We start from the raw sequence: 6,491 nt of genomic DNA, 5'->3' as shown, positions 1-6,491 counted from the left end.
AACAGAGAGTGGCTCAAATTCTCACACAGGATAAAACAATTGCAAAAGCAACTTGACATGCAAAGACAAAGCAAGGATATCAGTTCATAGAATAACCAAAAACTCATCCTCCAAAAGTGAAGTGAGTGTTCCAAACAGAAAGCCAAAACATAACACTAACTAACACAAATTAACAAAAAGGAATCAAAATAAGGAAACAACAACAGACAGACCTAGACAAGTGCAATAAAAGTATAGAAGAAAGGGAAAGAAAACTCCCTGAATCATGGTGAAACAGTAGTGGGGTCAAGCAGGGAAGTTTCCTCCACAACAGTATCCACCAAGGCAGGATTGCTGAGGAATGGCTTAAGACGATGCCCATTCACTTTGAAGCTCTTATCTGTGGATTGGCTTTTGATTTCAACTGCACCATAAGGATAAACATTAGTGACAACAAAAGGACCAATCCACTTTGATCTCAACTTACCCCCCATGAGTCCAAGTCTGGAGTTATACAGTAAAACTTGCTGACCAACAACAAACTCCTTTCTAGCAATGGAGCTATCATGGAATCTCTTAGTCTTCTCCTTGTAGAACATAGAGTTCTGATATGCCTCCAAACGGATCTCATCCAATTTGTTCAACTGCAGCTTCCTTTCCTCCCCAGCTTGATCAAGAGAGAAGTTGCATGACTTGACAGTCCAGTAGGCTCGATGCTCTATCTCCACTGGAAGGTGGCATGGCTTACCAAAGACAACCCGATAAGGAGACATCCCTATAGGTGCCTTGTAAGTAGTCCTGTGAGCCCATAGAGCGTCCTCAAGTGTATTACTTCAATCCTTCCTATTGGGCTGCACAATCTTCTCCAAGATCCTCTTGATTTCTCTGTTTGAGATCTCAGCTTGCCCATTAGTTTGGGGGTGATATGGTGTAGAAAGTTTATGCACAACCCCGTACTTTTGAAGCAAAACCCCCAAGGATCTGTTGCAAAAATGGGTGCCTTGGTCACTAACAATAGCTCGAGGAACTCCAAACCTGCAAAATATGTGAGACCTAACAAAATCACAACAACTCGAGCATCATTAGTTCTAGTGGCTTTGGCTTCCACCCATTTTGAAACATAATCAACAGCAAGCAAGATGTAAGTGAAACCAAAAGAGACAGGAAAAGGGCCCATGAAATCTATACCCCAGACGTCAAACACCTCACAAAATAGCATGGGTTGTTGAGGCATCTATTGTCTCCAAGAAATGGCTCCTCCTGCTCGTTGGCATTCCTTACATGTGCTACAAATCCTTCACGCATCTTTGAAGATGGTGGGCCAATAAAATCCGCAATCTAGCACCTTACGAGCTGTCCTTTGTGTGCCAAGGTGACCACCAGGTGCAGATGAATGACAAAATTTGAGGACCGAGTCAATCTCATGGTCCGGAATGCATCTCCTGGTAACGTGATCACTGCACATTTTCCACAGATAGGGGTCATCCCAAATGTAATACCTAGCATCGCTCTTGAGTTTATCACATTGAGCTCTGGATGCTAGGGGAGGAAAAACAGAAGCAGCAAGATAATTAACAATGTTAGCAAACCAAGGTGAGGAAGAAGTTGAGAGTGTCAACAAACTTTCATCGGGAAAGTCATCCCAGATCGGTGAAGCATCATCAGTAGACCTTTCAATCCTGCTTAAGTGGTCTACAACCAAGTTTTGTGCTCCGCTCCTATCACGGATCTCCAAATCAAATTCTTGGAGCCAGAGCATCCATCTTATCAGCCGAGGTTTTGATTCTGCCTTCTTCAACAGGTACTTAAGAGCTGCATGGTCAGTAAACACAACAACAGGAGAACCAAGCAGATAAGATCGAAACTTTTCAAGTGCAAAAACTACCGCAAGGAGCTCTTTTTCTGTTGTGGTGTAATTTGATTGGGCAGCATCTAATGTCCTGGAGGCGTAGTAGATTGCCCTCGGCTGCTTATCAATCCTTTGAGCTAGAACAACCCCTAATGCATAGTTGGATGCATCACACATAAGCTCAAATGGGGTTGTCCAGTCGGGCGCCTGAATGATTGGAGTTGTGGTCAGGGCCTTCTTGAGGCAATCAAAAGCCTCTTTGCATCCTTCATCAAAGATGAAGTCAACATCCTTTTGCAGTAGGTTGGATAGTGGGAGGGCCTTCTTACTGAAGTCTTGAATGAAGCGCCTGTAAAACCGTGCATGGCCAAGAAAAGAACAAACCTCTCGCACAGAAGAGGGGTAATGCAATTGTGAAATAATTGAGATCTTGGCAGGGTTAACTTCAATGCCCTTTTTTGAAATTATGTGCCCCAATACTATGCCTTGTTCTACCATGAAATGACATTTCTCAAAATTGAGAACAAGGTTAGATTGGATGCACCTGTTTAAAACTCTGTCCAAACTATCCAAACATGCATCAAATGAGGACCCATATACAGTAAAGTCGTTCATAAACACCTCTATGCATTTTTCAAGAAAATCACTAAAAATGCTAAGCATGCACCGCTGGAATGTGCCAGGGGCATTGCATAGGCCAAACGGCATCCCCTATAGGCAAAAGTGCCAAAGGGGCAGGTGAATGTGGTTTTTTCTTGGTCCTTGGGTGCAATGTGAATTTGAAAATAACCAGAAAACCCATCAAGAAAGCAATAGTGGGACTTACCTGCCAAGCGCTCAAGCATCTGATCAATAAAAGGCAGGGGGAAGTGGTCTTTTCTAGTTTCTTGATTTAGCCTTCTGTAGTCAATGCAAACCCTCCAACTGTTTTGCACTCTTGTTGGAATCAGCTCCTCTTTTTCATTCTTGACTACAGTGAGGCCAGTCTTCTTTGGAACAACATGGATGGGGCTAACCCACTGACTGTCAGAAATGGGGTAGATGATCCCAGCTTGTAGAAGCTTGGTCACCTCCTTCTTTACAACATCCGAGATGACAGGGTTGAGTCGCCTCTGTGGCTGTCTCACTGGCTTTGCTCCATCTTCCAACAATATCATGTGCATGCATGTTGATGGGCTAATACCAGGGATGTCAGCCAGTGTCCATCCAATTGCCTTCTTATGCTTCTTAAGAACTTGCAACAACCTCTGCTCTTGTTCAGCAGTGAGGGAGGTGGAAATGATGACAGGCAGTTTGTCCTCCTCCTCTAGTAGACATACTTGAGGTTGTCTGGCAGTGGTTTCAACTCTAGAGTGCTGGATGCTGGCTGAATATCAGGAACCAGAGGGGAGGGAGAAATAGGTTCCACAGCCTGTACCTGAGCATAACAATCAGATGCATATGTACTTCCTGCAACATGGTTAGTGCAACCTGATTGTATAACATCAAAGTGAATAGGTACAACATCCAGAGAGTCAAACTCTGTACATTCAACATTATCCACATCATATTCAGCATCATTAGAATCAGAATCAGAATTAGAATCAAGAACATCAATGCATGCAAATTCAGATAACTCAGACACGGATGAATGTTTTAATGTATGCAAAGAGTGGAAATCAGAAATCAATCCATCAACAGCATCATCAATAATATCCACGTGAAAAACAGAATGATCCTCAGAAGGATGTTTCATGGCATCCAGAATGTTGAATCGCACAACAATATCATCAAACTCCATGGACAAAGTACCTGCATGGACATCAATTTTGGTTCGTGCAGTTTTCAAAAATGGTCTGCCTAAAATGATTGGTGCAGAACCATGTGAAAATCCCTCTTCCATATCAAGAATGTAAAAATCAGCAGGGAAAATCAATTCACCAACACGAACCAAAACATCATCAACCAAACCTGCGGGGTGGGCAACACTTCTATTTGTCAACTGAATCACCACACCCGTAGGTTGCAGGGGTCTAAGAGAAAGAGATTTAAAAATAAACAAAGGCATTACATTTATTGAAGCACCAAGATCAAGCATTGCATTTTCAAATTTATTGTTACCTATGATGCAAGGTACACAAAATGTACCTGGGTCCTTGCACTTCTCAGGAATCTGAGGAACAGATTTACCTATCAATGCTGACACATTTCTGCCCATGCTGATCTTTTCGTTTCCCTTTAGCCTCCTCTTGTGCGTGCATAGCTCCTTCAAGAACTTTGCATATCTGGGAATCTGTTTAATGGCATCCAACAGAGGTATGTTCACCTCCACCTTCCTGAAAGTTTCTAAGATCTCCCTGTCAACCTCTTCCATCTTTTTGCTTGGAATGGCTCTTGGAGGGAAAGGAAGAGGTATGGAAGGTGCAGCAGTAGAGGTGGAAGGTGTAGAAGTCGCACCAGATGTGGAAGGACCAGCTGCATGAGCATCACGCTTTCTCTAAAGTGTGGCAGGGTCGGGTTCCTTTGGAGGTGTAGGCTCGGAAGTGGGAACTTCAATGTTCTTCCCAGATCTCAGAGTAATGGCACTCATATTCCTAGGATTTTCCACCGTCTGTGATGGAAGCTTGTCAGAATTCTGAGCTTGTGCCTGGTTTAGCTGAGTGGCCATCTGCCCCATTTGATTTGTCAAACTCTGGATTGAGGCCCTAGTCTCTTGCTGGAATTGCATATTTTGAAGGGTCATCATCCTGACTAACTCCTCCAATGAAGTAGAAGAAGGTGCAGGTGCTGCAACAGGAGCTGGTGTGGGTACAGGTGGAACAGGAGCAGCTTGTGGTGCAGGTGCAACTCTTTGTTGTGGAGGTGGTTGCACATTTTGAAATTATTGGGGCTGCTGGTTACCCTGGTTTCCCCATCTCAAATTAGGGTGATTCCTCCATCCTGGATTATATCTGTTGGTTGACAAATCATGGTGGTTTTGTTGTTGTTGTTGGGGCCTATTGTTGTTGAAAATATTTGCTGCATAAGCCTGAGGTGTGTCCACTAGTGTAGAAGAAGAAGGAGAAGCAGCTTGTTGTTGCAATGCTGGGCAAGAGTCTGTAAAATGATCAACAGATGTACAAAGGCCACAAACTCTTGCAGCTGGAGCTCTCTGATTGGAAGCAAGTTGGTTGACCAGTGTGGTAAGAGCATCAATCTTACTCTCCAACTTCTTCGTGTACTCGGCTGCTCCTACATCATGAACACCTCTAACAACTATGGCATCACTCCTTGTGCCAAATTGTTGAGAATTTGAAGCCATGTTCTCTATTAGTTGTCTGGCTGCAGCTGGGGTTATGTTACCAAGGGCACCACCACTTGCGGCATCAATCATATTTCGATCCATGTGGTGCAAGCCTTCATAAAAATACTGCAGAAGGAGATGTTCAGAAATCTGATGGTGTGGACAGCTTGAACAGAGATTCTTGAACCTCTCCCAGTACTCATAAAGGGTCTCCCCAGATTGCTGCTTGATGCCAGAAATCTCCTTCCTTATGGCTGTTGTCCTTGAAGCAGGAAAAAACTTGGCAAGGAACAATCTCTTCAGGTCATCCCAGCTTGTGATGGACTTGGGTGCTAGGTAGTACAACCAGTCTTTCGCATTACCCTCCAAAGAATGAGGGAACGCCTTCAAGTATACATGGTCCTCTTGTACATCTGCAGACTTCATGGTGGAACAGACGACATGAAACTGCTTCAAGTGTTTGCACGGGTCCTCACCTGCAAGACCATGGAACTTTGGCAATAAGTGTATTAAACTAGTTTTCAGCACATATGGAACCTCCTCCTCAGGGTATTGTATGCATAAACTATCATAAGTGAACTCTGGTGCAGTGAGCTCACTCATGGTTCTCTCATGAGGTGGAGGAGGTTGAGCCATGTTATCAGTATGAAAATGAAAATGCTCAAAATAAACAGTATGCTCAGAATGTAAAGAATGAAGAGTGTCAGGAATGTGATAAGAGTCAGAAGAATCAGGAAAAGTCACTGAATATTCAGCATGCAAAGATGGATTCCTAAGATGCCTACTTCCTCTGTGGAATGTTCTATCAATCTCAGGGTCAAATGGTTGTAATTCACTTGGGTTTCCCCTAGTCATGCACCAAAAAGCACTAATTGTAGTGATATTGGCATAACAAAGGGTATAACTACAAGTATACTCAAACGACCTTCAAATGACTTGAAAATTGGTAGGATATTCCTTTGAGTGGTCAAACAGAAGCACAAAAAAATCAGATCAAAACTCAAAGCACAAGTATTTTTTTCAATTTTTCAAAAGTAAAAAAAATGAAGAAAAATCACAAAAAACATTGCTGAAATGTAGAAAATGGCATTTTCTGGAGAATCTGAGTTTGCAAACCGGCGAAGCTGGTTACGACAAGGTAGGAAATCAAATTCTGATAAAATAATAGTGATTCTGATAACCAAAGCAAAAGTTATGGTCTTCTGAAGTTTCACTAAAAATCAGTCCAAATTTTTTTTGAATCTCTTAACTCAGACCATACCAACTGCTCTAGCTATTTTTCCTATCAAGTTCAATGTCTTAGAAGTGGGGGAAAAAAATTTCAAGTCAAAACAAGCACCGTAGCTACCAAAACAAAAATGCAGAAGTTGAATGTCAGATTCGGACACTATTCAAACACTA

General features: G+C 42.7%; 1 non-coding gene and 1 pseudogene across 1 annotated transcript; one reads left to right on the top strand and one right to left on the bottom strand.

Annotated features, from left to right (window-relative positions):
• Positions 1-215: 215 nt before the first annotated feature.
• LOC146888358 (uncharacterized) lies at positions 216-5,945 on the bottom strand (annotated as a pseudogene).
• LOC114174768 (small nucleolar RNA R71) lies at positions 5,239-5,345 on the top strand. Its single transcript, XR_003602730.1, has one exon. It is a non-coding gene; the product is annotated as a small nucleolar RNA R71 (small nucleolar RNA).
• Positions 5,946-6,491: the final 546 nt, after the last annotated feature.

Source organism: Vigna unguiculata, chromosome 2 (assembly GCF_037176805.1).
Source record: "Vigna unguiculata cultivar grain cowpea cultivar isolate G323 ecotype 2 chromosome 2, ASM3717680v1, whole genome shotgun sequence".
Lineage (NCBI taxonomy): Eukaryota > Viridiplantae > Streptophyta > Magnoliopsida > Fabales > Fabaceae > Vigna > Vigna unguiculata.
The sequence above is the reverse complement of the archived record's forward strand: the minus strand, read 5'-3'. Positions and strand labels throughout refer to the sequence as shown.